Source organism: Camelus ferus, chromosome 7 (genome assembly GCF_009834535.1).
Source record: "Camelus ferus isolate YT-003-E chromosome 7, BCGSAC_Cfer_1.0, whole genome shotgun sequence".
In the NCBI taxonomy this organism is placed as follows: Eukaryota; Metazoa; Chordata; class Mammalia; order Artiodactyla; family Camelidae; genus Camelus; species Camelus ferus.
The window spans coordinates 22,514,038-22,529,810 of NC_045702.1; the positions used below are offsets into that span (position 1 = coordinate 22,514,038).

General features: G+C 36.5%; 1 protein-coding gene and 1 pseudogene across 3 annotated transcripts in view; one reads left to right on the forward strand and one right to left on the reverse strand.

Moving 5' to 3' along the window:
• GRM8 (glutamate metabotropic receptor 8) overlaps window positions 1-15,773 on the forward strand; it is a 677,086-nt gene that overhangs the window by 228,829 nt on the left and 432,484 nt on the right. The window lies entirely within an intron of this gene.
• Window positions 7,938-9,167, reverse strand: LOC116664854 (annotated as a pseudogene).

Genomic DNA, 15,773 nt, shown 5'->3' on the forward strand with positions numbered 1-15,773 from the left:
TTTAACTTTTTTTTTATTGAGTTATAGTCAGTTTACAATGTTGTGTCAATTTCCAGTGTAGAGCATGATTTTTCAGTTGTACGTGAACATACATATATTCATTGTCGCATTCTTTTTCGCTGTGAGCTAGACTGGGAGTTCGAAATTTGTAGATACTGACAGGCATATGTAGAATAGATAAACAAGATTATACTGTATAGCACAGGGAAATATATACAAGATCTTGAAACTTAAGGGTTTTGAACAAATTCCTAAGGGGCTATCTTGAAGTTGGGGGATTGAGAATTAGTGGGCTGTGACATTAGTGGAAGTGACAAAAATGCACCCACATCTTATCATTCACAGATAAAATAGCTTACTGAAGAATACGCCTTCTGGAGAGCTGGCCATAGCAAAAGTTTCCTGAGCCCTGTCTCAGGTACCCACTGGCAAGAGCAGCTGTCTTCTTCTAGGAGGAAGATGCCACATAATCTTTCTCCTGGCTCTTGAGCTGATTACCTGGGATATGTACACTGCTATGGAAAAGAATATGGAACTTTCCCAGCTGGGCGTCAGGGAGAGATAACCCCTGGTGCTGCCAGTGACTCAAGATTCTGTTTATCCTCAGACTGAATACACACTCACATTTTAGCTTACCTGTGGGTGAGCGTGGCTGTATTGCATTGACAATCCATTTTGTCACAGCCTCAGCGATTACCTAATGTGGACTCAGCAACGTGTAGGTATTTATTTCCATTTTTCAAATCTTTATTCAGGTATAATTTACACATATAATGAAAAGCACCCATTCTAACAATAAAGTTCAATGAGTTTTGACAGATGTATACATCTATGTAATCACCACCACAATCAAGATATAGAACATTTCTATCACCCAAAAAAGTTCCCTCATGCCACTCTGCAGTCACCCCTCTCTCCTATTAGCCACAATCCTGGGCAAACACTGATCTTTTTTCTATTATTATAGATTAGTTTTGCTTGCTTTAGGATTCCACGTTAATGGAATGATGTAGTATGAATGTCTTCTTTTGCTCAGTAAAATGTTTTTGAAATTTATCCATGTCATTGAATGTAACAGTAGTAAAATAGTCTATTTGTTTATAATATTGAGTAGTTTTTCATTAAATGGATGTATGACAGTTTGGTTATTCATTCTCTTATTGATGGATAGTTGGGATGTTTTCCAGTTTTTTGGCTATTATGAATAAATCTACTATGGGTATTCCTGTAAGGTAGGCATACAGTTTAATTATTTTGGGGATTGTTGTGTCATATGACAGAAAAATGCTGAACTTTATAAGAACCTGCCAAACTGATTTACAAAGTTGTTGTAACATTTTGCCCACCAGCATTGTATGAGATTTTCACTTGCTCCAGTCTTTATTTTCAGCCATTCTAAGGGGTCTGTAGTGGTGTCTTAATGGCTTAAGTTTGCATTTTTCTGTTGACTAATGTAGTTATGCATTTTTTGATGTACTTAGTGAACATTTGTACCCCTTTGTTTATAAAGGGTTCAAATCTTTTGGCATTTTTGTAAATGGGTTTTTGTATTCTTCTTATTAAGTTCTAGGTTATTAAGTTCTGAATACAACCCCTTTGTCAGATATACATGCACACACAACAATTCACATATATATATATGTGTGAATGTGTATATTGTTTTCCACAAAAGTTGCTTAGGGTTTTTTTAATAAATATTTTTTTTATTATAGTAAAACATATACAACATAAAGTTTGCCGTTTTAACCATATACACATTCATATATATACAATATGTACACATTTATACATACATCTGAATGTGTATATACATGAACATAGTATATCATTGTCATAGCGTGAGCTGCCATGACACAATATCATAGACTAGGTGGCTTAAAAAGCAGAAATTTATTTTCTCACAGTTCTGTAGGCTGGGATGTCCAATATCAAGGTGCCAGCAAGGTAGATTTTGTGCTGAGTCTCCTATTTTCTTGACTTGTAGGCAGCTGCTATTTTGTGGTATGCTCAGGTGACCTCTTGTGTTATGTGTCGAGAGAGAGAAATAAGCTCTCTTATGTCCTTTCATCATTAGAGCTTCATCCTCGTGATCTCGTCTAAACCTAATTACCTTGCAAAGGTCCTATCGTCAAACACCATCATATTGGAAGTTATGGGTCCAACATGTGAATTTTAGAGGGCACAATTTAATCCTCAGCAATTTTCCTATCTAAGATTTATTTATTTTTTCTCAGTAATGCTTTGTAGTCTTAAGTGTACTACTTGTGCACACATTGTGTTAAATTTATTTCTTAGTGGTTCATGGTTTTTTGATGCTATTGTAAATCATTTTTTTTTGTTTCATTTCCAATTCTGTGTTGTTTGTATATAGAAATACAAGTGATTGTTGACTCCTGATCTTGTGTCCTGCAACCTTGCTCAAATATTAGCTCTAGTGGCTTTTTTTTTTTTTTGTAGACTTTTAGCATTTTCTGCATACCCAACACCCAATCAGGTTGTCTATGAATGAAGATGGTTTTCCTTCTTCTTTTCCTGTCTGTATGACTGGTATCCCCTCTATCCCCTTGCTCTATTTTGCACTGGCTGGGACCTCCCATGTAATGTTCAATGGAACTGATGTGGGTAGGCATCTTTGCCTTGTCCCCAGTCATATGGAGAGAACATGCAATCTTTTACCATTAAGTATGATATTAGCTGTAGGAAATTTTATTTGCATTTTAATATGTGTAACTAATATGATTAGTTCATTGGCTGCACAGGCCTTTTCCTTACCCAGATGCTGTCATCAGTGATTATGGTAGCTTCAGGCCCTTTAACTCTATTTCAATTAGAAGAGTGCTTATTTATCTACTTTATAATATTTTATTTTCCAGGTTCCATGCCTTAAAATAAGTTTAAAATTACTGGCATAATGTCGTGCTACTGACTTTTATTGAAGTTCAAAGCAGCCACTGAGCCTCATTGATGAAAATACTGTGTATTATGAAACTCAAATTTCTTTGAAGAAGGACCTATAAGATAAATTCCTAAAGGAATTTAGTACCAAGACCACACTTAGAATTAGTATATAAAGGATTACAGATCTGCTCTATAAAGTAATGAGAAATTTCTTAATCAACTATATTTCCACTTTCTCTTTATTCTCTTTTTTTATGGAAGCTCAGAGCTGAATTTTGTCCATTATTACATCAATGATGATTTTTATATTTGCTTCCTCTTTTCCAGTGCTTTGGTATGTTTTGATTTATTTTAATCTGCATCTGTTTATGTCTTTTGTTGTAGGTCACTTCAAACTCTATTAGAAAGGATTTAGAAATATAAATAATTATCTCTTTTGAATTAATAAAAAAGCTATTTCATAAAAGGACTTACCTTTTAAATATTTAATTGGAATAATATCTACCTTTAAGAAGCTTAATGGAAAACTATAAATGGAAAATCTCTCAGCTTAGGAGCACAGTCTTTTATTGGCCTTGCAAGATAAGCTTCCAAAGAGAAACATTTGGAATGATGATCTTGTTGAAGTGAAACTAAAATGCTTATGACTAAAACAAAGAAAAACAAAACCCAGAGACCTGCTGTTTTCTTCAGTGATCCAAGAGAAATGCTTTAAAATCCTGAAAATAATCTAATAAAAGAAACACTGAAAATTCATAATGACTTGGGTTTCTGGGTGGGCCGGTGAAAAAAAGTTGGGAGTTACTGCAGATCATTTCAGTCTATCCTTATCCTTGAGGAAGTAGTTTATTTTTCTGACAATAATTAGAACAATAAAAAATTTTCATTACAATAATTATAGTACTACCTAATGTAATCACTCAGGAGTGTATTTGTGCATTTTAATGCTAATTGTAGATGTCTTGACCTAAAAGATATGTAGAGTGAGAATTGTTTTATATAAAATTGAATTCTCTATCACCCTAAATATTTAATTTTTTAATATGCAATTTTTGGGAGAAAAGAAGTAATATTTACTTTAAAAACATTTCTATGTGTTTATATTTTAGTATTAACATGTACCTTTAATTTGTTTGAGTAACATTAAAATTCTGCCAATTACTTTATATAGATTATTTCATATTTCTCACAATAGTTCACAATGATCCTATAATGGTAATTACACATATGCCCATGTTACAGATGAGAAACTGAGCTTAGAGGTGGTTAGTAATTTGCCCAAAGTCACACAGTTAGTAAAAGGCAGAGTTGGGATTTAAACCATCTTAATTAATGTCTCGGTTGGAAGGCATTTGGCTACAACAGTGGGTTACACAAAGTCTTTTTCTCACATCCAGTTTTCCCAGAGAAGGAGATTACTTGGTCTGGTTTGCTTGTTTTGCTGAAAAATGCTATTTTATCTTCAGTTTCACTGTTCCCACCAAGTTGGCTTTTCATTTTCACATGGTTTTGCTTCATGGTTCCAAAATGCACAGCGCGGGTCTAGCATCATACATTCAGGACAGGAAGAATGGGGAAGTGGCAGTGCCAGCCAGAAGTGTGTCACCTGGGTGTCACATGGGCATTCCCTGGCTGCAAGAGAAGCAGGGAAAGTAAGCATCCGTGTTTCTAACCATGGAAAAAAGTGCCTCCTAGCCCCCAGTTCTATCTTATCCTTCCTCAGCATGCCCTTGGAGTGGATACCATCGTGTGTATCTTGTCAGGGTGTGAGGATGGCAAGAAAGAGAGAAGGGAACCTGGACCCTGCTGTAGCTTACAGTTTAGTTGAGAGACAGAGAACAGGCATTATAGTAGAAAGGGTACAGGACAGCAAGATCGGAGGTGCAGATTTCATATTATAATATTATCAAAATTATAAAAAGATAAGCTTGAATAACCATGCATTGTTAAGAGGATTTAAGCTGGTAACCAAGAAACAGAGTTGTTATAATTTATTATTTTGTTAACTTCTAATGTAATAATGAGAGTACCCCCAAAAGATAACAAAAAGTAAAAATAAAAAACCCAAAATAAAACAGTATTAGTGATGAAAAGTGAAGAGAATTAAGGAAATCTCACCGAAATTAATAGCTGTTCATAAAGTTACAGCTTGTCTTGGTTAATTAATCTAGTTAGTTTCAAATCATTTTGCTTGAAGAATCTTAATATGATTTATGCATTTAGAAAGGGATAATATTATAAAGGTAATGACCAAATGGCCAGCTTCATGTCTGATACCTATGAAACTTTCTGTAAATGGGGTATAATTTTATGTATTTGAGAGAGATTACGTGGGGTCATTTATTCAATCACGTATCAATGCATGGTCTGGGCTGGGAAATACATCCAACCCCAGAGCCACAGAAGTCATGGTTCCTATCCTTAGGAGCTTGTGGTCCAGGGGGGTTGGTTCTCCAATGTCTATTCAGCTCTCTCACTTTATGAACCTATGGCCAGCCCTATCGAAATGGCAAAGTCAATTTGACTACTTCAGTGGACTGATCAAATTAGGCAGAAAAGCAAAATGAACAGTTAATCAGAGTACTCAAACTACATGTATAAGCTGACACATACCTACATATGTTCCTGCCATTTGATATAAAATATAGAATTATTTATGTCAATTCAAATTCTGTTCTTCTTCCCATGCACACAAAAAACTCACTAATGTTGTTAAATATCTGGAAATTACTAACTCAACTTAAAAATATGGTTTTATTGGCAGAAAAATGATTCATATAAGTATACCCAATAGAGTGCCTAGCACATAATAGGTACATAATTAAAACGTAATGAGCAAATGTTGCTGAATGAAAGCAAATAAATCACCATTTCTCTGCAGACTTTATTTTCTAAGAGTCAGTAGGACTTTTCTAACAAATTCTTACACTTCTAACGAAATAGGCATTTTAGAAAAGTTACAGTTTGTGTTGGTTAATAAGTCTAGTTAGGTTCAAATTATTGTTCCTTAAGAGCTTCTATAGCAATTTTCCTGGAAATGCTTAAAGTGATACGTGAAAGCCTTCTGGTGCATCTAAATCCTGTGTTAAAGTGATGAGTGTTTTGATGTCCTTTGCACAAAGTGACATAATGTCATTCCTCGTGGAGAGCAATGGGCTGGCTGGCAATTGTTTGTTGGTGGTGAAGTTTTGCTAGAAGTGTTTTGTGATAGTAACTTGGTATATATTCCTTGGCTTTTAGCTTGAAATGCTCAGTGCGGCTGGGCTGCCAGTTCTTCAAATGAGGGACGCTAGAGTCTTTAAGTGAGAAGCACCCTCTACCAATTTTGAAAGCTTTACCCCACAAAGAGAGTAGACCATCCATGAACCTGCTTTTCTACAGAATCATTTTCTTCAAATCCCAAGCCTATTTCCACACACTTGCTAATTTAAAAATTGGAATGGATGTCTACTCCCACGGGCAAAGAGAAGAAATCTATTTATTACAGGTGTCAGAACTCGATAAGGAATCAATTTAACTCTTTGGCTGCTGGATGATTTGTAACAGTGCTTCATCTGTGCAGGTGCAACGTGTTCGAGATGCAACTGTGAAAAGATGTACTCCCTGCCCTTAAAGAAGTTAGCGTTTAATATGCAGAAATCGGGGTGGGTGCTGCCATCGGGGAAGACGCAGAGCTGGGTGGTGCACAGCACGAGGGTACCTGAGCCAGCATGGTAGGGGGTCAGGGAGGCCTTGGGTATCTGTGTTGGAGCAACCACAAAACGATTTCAGATATGAAAGGGAGAATGCTATTTTTTTTTTTTTTACAGAATTAAAAGCTTTAACATTTCTAATATTGAAATTAGATTCCAAATTTGGAAATAATTTTAAAGATTGAGAGGCAGCCTAGCAGTGTGCTTAAGAACTTAGATTCTGAAGCCAGACTTCTAGCTTCACATTCTGAATTTGCCATTTATTAGCTCTAGACACTTAACCTTTCTTATGCTGCAGTTTCCCCGTTTGTAAAATGGGGATCATGATAACTACCTCACAGGTTTGTTACGAGGATTAAGTGAATTAACATTCACAAAAGTCTTCGAACTTACCAAGTACTACATGTGTTTGGTAAGTAAATATTATCATACAGATACAGAAACATTCAAGCACAATTATTTGCCTGTGACCTGTGGAATAACATATGTTTTCTGTACTCTTCCAAGTTAGTGAAATTAATTCTGGTGGCCTAAAGCTCCTATAAAGTGGTATTGAGAAGTGGGTTAAACATTGATTGGCTATGATCTTATCTAGTGAAATTATTTATTTATGTTAATGTATGTTATATTATGTATACATATATGTATATTAATGATTTTAAACATTTTTAAGGGATCTTGAAAAATATAAAAGCAACAAATATAAAAGTCTACAGACCTCAGAGTCTAGTACATTTATGATAATAGAAACAGTACTTATGAAGAAAAAAAGGAAACAAATTTTGGGCTTTAGTAACTTTAAGCACCAGTTAACTTGTATTAAGGACATAATACAACTACAAGAATTAATTTAACTGCAATAAAAAATGACAGAAAAATAAGGAAAGCTTCCTTTCCCTTAATTGCTAGAGCAGGTTATGATAATAATAAAAGAGACTTGAATTTCTTTTGTACATTTAATCCTCTTGAAAAAGGAAATAGATTTTTTTTTAAAAAAGTAACTAGGACATTTTAATAAGGGATCTTTAGTTCTGCTTCAATTACTAATAAACTCAAATTGCAATTCTGCTCTTTGGACATTTAAAATACATAGAAGTTAAGTAGTTAGCCTTGAAATCACAATAAAGTAATGAGTTTACTCTTTTTATTTTTTATCCTCCTGACCAGTGATGAAATTACTAGTCACTACCAGATCTTCTGTTCAAAGGCTGAGCTGATTTTAGTTTGTGGATGTTGATCCAAAAGTTATCTATAGAAAATCATTCTGTAATTAATTCAAGTTGCTGTGCTTGGTATCCTATGGAAAAAGGACCTAGCGTAGGTTTCATGTGGGTGTAAAGGAAAAAGTATACACAATTTGCCAAAGTAATACTGAAAGTTTTCTTGTGCTTCTTAAAACTTCCATTTGTGTCAGTGAACTCAGTAAATTATCTCTAAAAGCTTTTTTTCCCGTGTGTGTATGTGTGTGAGTGTGTTTGTGTGTGTGTGTTGTACAAGAGAAGTTTGGTGGAAATCTGAGAGGAAGATAATTAGGCAAGTTTTAACTAGATGAAATGAGGAGACATATGCAGGTGCATAATAAGTCATAGGAGCCAGTGGTACATCAGCCTGAAAAAAGTCCGAAAGCATTTTCAGAGACCAAATAGGTTATTCATAACACTTACTCCTAGATGAAAAGGTCACTTTATTAACAGAATTATTCAGTTTCAGTGTTATCTTTTCAAAGCAATGAGTTCATGATTCTGTAGATAATAGAGAGCCAAGATGGTTTCCTAGGTAGGTTAATGACAGGCTATACATTTGCTAATTGATAGAGTATTCATTTGTCTTTGTCAAACTTTGGGCCAACCACTTTTCCCAGGTTGCCTGGGAAGGTATAGGGAAAGGAACATACAGAGCAAATGAGATGTGGAAGAAAGAACCCTGGGAAGTGGAGGTGGCTCCTTCACATGGCAGAGGCTGAGAAAGGCCATCATCAGGCAAAAGACCCCAAGAAGGCAAAGCTCAGAGTGACATAAGAGGAAAGCTGTTGCTTCAGGGAAGGGTGCCTGGCATAACTGATGATGAGGCTCCACTGTCCTAATCCCAGCCCCAGAGCCAGCCCCTCTGACCATGGAAGCTCCAACCTCAATGAACTTGGCTGCTGTGTCAATGTCCTTTGAAATGGTGCTGTTTTGGAAGCTGCCGTTAGGGATAAATGAGGCCAGCGGACATGGGGCTGTCAAGCTACTGAGGATCTCATCTGTTAATATCGATCATCTCAGCTCCAAGGCAGAGAATGGTTGCTCAGCAGCTCAGAGGTGATCCTGACCAGTGAGGGGATGGAAAGGAACTTGGCACAGGCATTCATTTTCTGGGGGTGGGGGGAGTGGCAAGAGAGATCCTTCCAGTACAGAGAAGACAGAGAGGGGCAATGACAGATTGTTTTAAGATTAACCATGATTTAATGTGCATGATCAATTGCAAGGAAGAGAAATTGAGACATTAAACATTTTGGGGAGGTTGTTTTTAGTAATTCAAGTATAAGCAGTGACAGTTTAGATTGTATGGCCCTGCTGGGAAAAGAATAAAGTTATTAGTTCAATAGACATTCTGAAGATATAATGACAAGGTGAAGAAGCTGCGAGTAGGGTCTTCCAAGAGGAAATATCTAGTAGTTTGCTGTACTATTTAGGAATAGAAACAGTTAAGAGAAGCCATAGCTAAAAATGTGATCACTGAAACTATAAACCCTGGAGAATCCTTTGTGGTGGAATCAAGCACACAGGCAAGAATTAAGCTGTGGGTAGAAATTCTAAAAAAAAAAAGAAGATCAAACAAAAACAACAGCAAAAGAGTAGACTCAAGTAAATCCTAAAACCATTAGTGTTTGCCATCTGAAGAATGTCAAGGGAAAGCAGCTTGATTGCCATAGAGATGGTTCACTTGAATGAAACAAAAACAACTTGTTACCATGAGGCTGAAAGGAAGATGCACTAGCACTGAAATTCATAACTTAAATAATCTTTTCCTTTAGCTGTTTACCTGTTATTGTTGGTTTTCCCACTAGAACAGTAAGTTCCATGAGATCAGGTACCATATCTGTTTGGTTCATGGTTATATATCCATAGAAAAGAAGTTGATAAATATTTATTGAATGAGTAAACAGTTGCACCCTCTGATCTTCAGCAGGAGATAAAATCTGTCCACTTCCAACAACAAGGTTGGCCAAAGTCAAAAGCAAATGGCATCCTAGAGCAGCCCTGTCCAAGGGAGCATGGGGAAATGTTCTATATACTATCCCCTGGCCACATGTGGGCACTTGAAATGTGTCTAGTATACCGAGGAACTAAATTTTAAATTTCATATAATTTTTACTTACTTGAAGTTAAATTTAAATAGCCCTTTGTGGCTAGTGGCTACCATGTTGGACAGCACAAGTGGATAGAAAGACTTCACCCATTAGGAAAACCTGCCTCCCCTGGGCAGATGTAATCTGTATGAGATCAGTAGCTTTGTCAGGAACTAGAATCAGACTAGAGTTGGGAAAGGAATCAAGGATCAGCTGTTAGGGCTGTTTTTGTTTTTGTTTTTGGTTTTGTTTTTGTTTTTGGTTTTGTTTTTGTTTAATCTTTAGCCCAAGGGATAGGAGAAGTCTGCTGAGTTCAGATGAGGTCCAGGTCACTTCACCAGGCAAGGAGACCAGAGAGGTATTTGGGGCCAAAGCTCTAGCTGATAATAAAGTTATGTTTACTCTGAGGGTCTTTATGAACATGAACTAGCTGTGCATGGTAGAGACTCTATGGATGACTAGAAAGAATTCAAGATTTAGGGATTTTAGTCACCTTTCTTTGTACCACAATAAACAATAATTGTAGCCAATCATTAAAAAGAGGCCTAGGCTTATATGATAAACTCATAACAAGCACTCAGACACCCAGGAACTCACAGTATGGAAAAGCAACATCTTTGAATTGTTAAAGTACGGCAGAGAGTAAACAAAGTACTTTTATATTTTCAAATATTTATTAAATTAGAGACATACTTGTCACACTTATTCTATTTATCGAATTTAGATTAGATTTTGGGTTTTGTTTTATCAGATTTACCTGCTTAGTTATAGCTTGCTTGGGCAAATGTTAGAATTACTCAAATTTCCTCGAGCTTTCTGGGACTGAGCCGTGGGAGGAGGAGGGAGTTGTTCAGGAGTGTGTTAAATTGACCTTGTATTCAGAATTCACCCAGAGATAATATGTATCAATAGCATGTATTGAACTGTGTGTAGGAGCAGATGTTTGGCATGTTTCAGGCTACTTTTGGGAATAGTCTCTATTGAAGAAGGGAAAGTACGCTTCATATCCATTCATGTAATTTATGAAAGTGAATAGGGGTGTCTCACAAAGGAAGAATGCTGGGCGGACTATTATATTCAGCAAGATAAAGCGTGCTGTGTGCAAATTCCCAGAATCAGCCGGTATAGAAGAGGACAAAGAGATACTAATACATTCCTGGGGAAGGAGATTAGTTCTCTAAAGAGCAAATACGCAAGAAAATAGAGCATTCTCTTAGGATTTCCTGAAGACTTGGTTCACCTCTCCAGGCTGTTTGTTTTCATTGTTTTTTTATTAGAGAAAAATCTTTTGCAAGATTTGCACCACAGGAAAATGTTTGAATATCAGAATCTTGAGGTTGGGGGGTACTTTAAAAGATTATCTAGTCCTATCATCTATATATGATGCTTGAATTAGTTTTGCACAAGCCTCTCCAGGGACCTCCTAGTCAGTGCTCCAGTAACTCCTGGAGAGAGCAGCCTGTAGCTCCATCCTTGGAGAACTGAGCCATTTCATCCTGGGACACTGAGATGCTCTTACATAATCTAATTCCGCTGCTTCGTGCCTTCCACTTATTTTTCCTGCTTGTAACTATTGAGTCCAAACAACACCTCCAAATCTTTTTCCCGTTAAAGATCTTAGGGTATTTGAACATGATTATCAGCTCTCTAAGGCTAAATATGCCTTATTCCTTCAAGAATCTCTTAAATGTTGTTGATTTGACTGTATGTCTTAGGTCACTCCTGAGCACGCGCAGTTTGTCCGTTCATACTTATACTGCAGTAATTCCAGGGTGGGCTGGGCTGCACAGAGACACGTGGAGTTTTTGCTTCTTTTCATATAGATTCTTTCTTCTCCCTTCCCTCCTTCTCCTCCCCTTCTTACTTCTTCCCTCCCCTTCCTTTCTTTCCTCTCCCCTCCCATTCTTCTATACTACCTTTATTCATTCATTCCACAAGCATTCCATTTACTGTTGATTCATATCAACCTTTCTATAGACTAAAATCTCTAAGCCTTAGTTTCATGGATTGTTACTAAGCCATTGTTACTATCCATTCTGCAAAAAACAACTGTCCTTTTGGACTTGATTGTCTCATTTTACATGTATTTCTATCACTTTTCATCTCACTGGATATAGCCCTTGTTTCTAACCTGTCAGCTTCTTTTTCATTCCTGATTCAGTTATCCAATATGGTCATTGGCCTGCCTACAGATCTTCTGATGTCCTCTCTCTAGTCTCATCCAGGACTCTGATGAGAATGTAAAATGTTAAAACGAATGGAGCCCAGGGAAGAATCCTTCTATGATGTTGGAAACCTAGAACCAGATTGATATTACTCTTTTAGTTAGCACCCTCTGTTGACTATATATGTGTGTGTGTGTGTGTGTGTGTGTGTGTGTGTGTGTGTGTGTGTGTGTGTAATTTAAAGCTGTTGAAACTGCTACTAATCCATCTTAATATTCATGCACTCAGCTCCCACTCCATTTTGTCCGCAAGGATTAATTGAAAGATCTTCTAAAGGTCTCTCTGAAAGTGATGTGTGCTAGGTCTCTACATTTTCTATAACCCTAGGAATTATACCGTAGAAGGAAGTGACATTTTACTGTTATTCTTCCCTCCTGAAATTGTTGTGTCATCCTCTGTTTAGCATATTTCTTCTTAGGCAAGCAAACCCCTTTGATTCCCCAATAGACACATAAGAATGAGAGAAGGATATTGGAAAAAGCTGAACATTCAGATAATTATTAGAAATGGTAATGGCATTTTATGGGAGTACAAAACATAATATCAAAATGCTTTGACTATCAAGTGAGATCCCCTAATTTCTAATCAGCAAAGGACTTGGAATAATTGATGTTTTTGTTAAAACAAATCAGAATCTCCAGACCTCTGCTAATGATTATTTCTTAAGGTTTTTCTTATGTCTTCCAAAGAACTGAAAATACTTAAAATCATCATATACACTGATGTCATGAAACTTTAGGAAGTTTATACACGTTTTGGTCAAAATAGATAAGGTGCCCAAAGAATCCTTCGATAACGATAAACCCTTGTAGGAAGATGTATGCAAATGAGTGAGTTGGATATTACAATGATGGATGGAACTGAAGAATTATGAGATCACTCTTTGTCTTTCTCTCTGGAAAATAGGGGTAGGGTTGTATTCATTGTGCAACTAAACCTTTTAAGACAGAACCAGCTGAACAAATACTGTCCTCTATATTTATAGTAACACAGGAGCTAATTTCCTATAAAGATACTGCTGCTTCCTCCTTACTTAAGTCGACAGATTTTCTCTGTGACCAGTGTGACTGTCAAGATGGCATTATTCAGGTGACCGAGTTTTATATTAAATTACATTCTACATGTGTAGTCATTTAAATAATGTAGACATTTTTGTTGAGTTTCATATTTGTATTTCCAGTTCTGTAATTGGAACCATGAAAAGTTTAAAATGTCACAGTCTTAAAACATTACTCTGGTAAATTTTTAATATATAACTATAGAAAGGAATTTAATATAAGCCAGGACCAAAAGAGGTTTCCAAGTTACAAAAATTTTTTTTGGAAGGATAGATTTCATTGGTAGTGTGTGTGTGTGTGTGTGTGTGTGTGTTTCTAATACAGAAAGAAAATGAGAAAATCATCTAAACTTGTATATTTTTAAATGTCCATGATAATTGCTATAGTGTGTCACTATTTGGACCTTCAGAAAATGTTCTGATACTCCCTGACTTATACATCTTATGTTGTTTGTCCATCTGGGTTGAGTAGAAACTAGTTTTTATTAATTCCATTAAAGATGTGACTGGATAGTCATAAGAAAGGAAGGAGTTAAAATGAAATCTTTGTAGGTGGAAAATAGCAAATACAGCTATGATTTTGTTTCAAAATTTTGTTAAGGGCTTACATTCTTAGAATTTTCAGAAGCTAAAATGAATGTTATTTTATTTTTTATTATAATTAACTCATATGCATGGAGCCCACTAGAGACCATTTATTGAAGTTATTAGAAATCCTGAGCTCCCAAATAAAAATGTCAGAAGATATTGCCCTGTTCTATGTTGCGTTACAGAACAGATGCTTTCCCTATGGGTGACATTAGTATTAAAGTTGAGGGAAGTTATATGCTACTCCCGCCTTCATCCAAGATTCCTAGCATGAAGGGACGTTGCAGTCACCATAAACTTGATAAAAAGTTATACCAAATCAGTTTTTTTTCCAGCACTTCACAAACTACAATTTAAAAATCAGGATGGAAACTAAAAAATGACCGCAGCAGGTCCCAGTAATGTAACTTCTACCATCCTCTCTTGTCCTCTAAATGTAAATCATGTTTTCTCTCTTTAAAGTCTCCCCCAGTACGCCTCAAATCTCAGGATTGGAATTCATGTTTGTGAAGAGAAAACTCTCTTGGCCTGACCCCTTCCTGCTGACTGCACTGCACTCTTCTCTGGTCTGATTGACTCAATCAGTTGGATTGATTTATTCTCATCATGTGCGTATATGCTATCCCGTGGGAGAAGACCTCTTCCAAGTATAGAGGGCGAATGTTTTCAAACCAAGTGGAGATATTTTTGTTTCATTAGCAGCTGTAGAATTACATGGTGGATTATGATGTTGGGCCGTGTTACAGTTTGAAGGATGGGGCTTCCAACCTGTGGGATCTCAGTTTTGAGGCATCTGAACTTTGAGTCCTCCTCGTGGTTACTGCATTGTCCAGGTTAGTGTTTTTTTTAACCAGAATTGCACTTCACAATAATCTGGGAAGCAAGTCCAAATTCACATCTGTATCTACAGCATTTTATCAATTCCAGGATGTACAGTTTTTTATATTTTCTTATTTCTGAACTCTGGATGCACTTTTCATTAGTTTAGTCCTGGTGTACTTGTAGAATTTTCTTTCTTAGTGGTACCTGAAATAATGGTGCATCTTCTAATCAATGGCATCTTAAAGTCAATGAAATTTGGACTATATCAGAATCTTTGAGGGAGCAGGTGGCTCACTGCATGAATTTTACAAAAGCTCTCCAAGTGAATCTGATGCACATTGCTGGCCATAAATACATTGAACTGGTTCTTGATATATCTCTCCCGTTAACAATACTAATAAACTGATCACTGCCGTACGTGGATTTTTTTTTCCCCTGCCAGGTACTGGGTTAAGCACTTCCCATATTTTCATCTCATTTAATTCTCATAACATATCTATTGGATAAGTATTATTATCTTCACTAAATGGATTAAGAAACTGAGGCTTAGAGAGATGAAATAACCTGCCCAAGGACAGGTTATAAATATTAGTAGAAGAGCCAGTGTATGAACCCAGGTGGTTTTGACTCCAAAGCTCTAGCCAGGACATTATACAGCAGTGGTTCTTAAAATATGGTCTGCAGACCAGCAGCATCAGCATCCTTTAGGGACATGACAGAAATGCAAATTCTAGGGCCTTACCCCAGATCTAAGGAATGAGAAACGCTGAAAGCAGCGCTCAGTAACATGTTTTCACAAGCCCTCCAGGTTATTCTGACACATCCTGAGGTTGGAGAACCACTGCTCGAGGGCATAGGAGTCTCCGGCAACAGAAACAGGAGGCACTGCTATTAAAGATAGGACCTAATAAAGTTTATCGGATAGCTGGCTAGCTCATATTGTAATCCTAAAATAATGTCATATTTGCAAGGTTGACTAAGCTTTTAGTTGCTTAATAACAAATAAAATTGCATTTGCTCAAATGTGCTTTAATTATAGCTCCCAGTAGGCAGAGCTATGGTAACAAAATATACTAGGCTCTAATGTTTTTTGCATAATGGGCATATTCAAAACATTCAGCACAAATGGATTACAATTCCCCATATTAGATGGGAACACT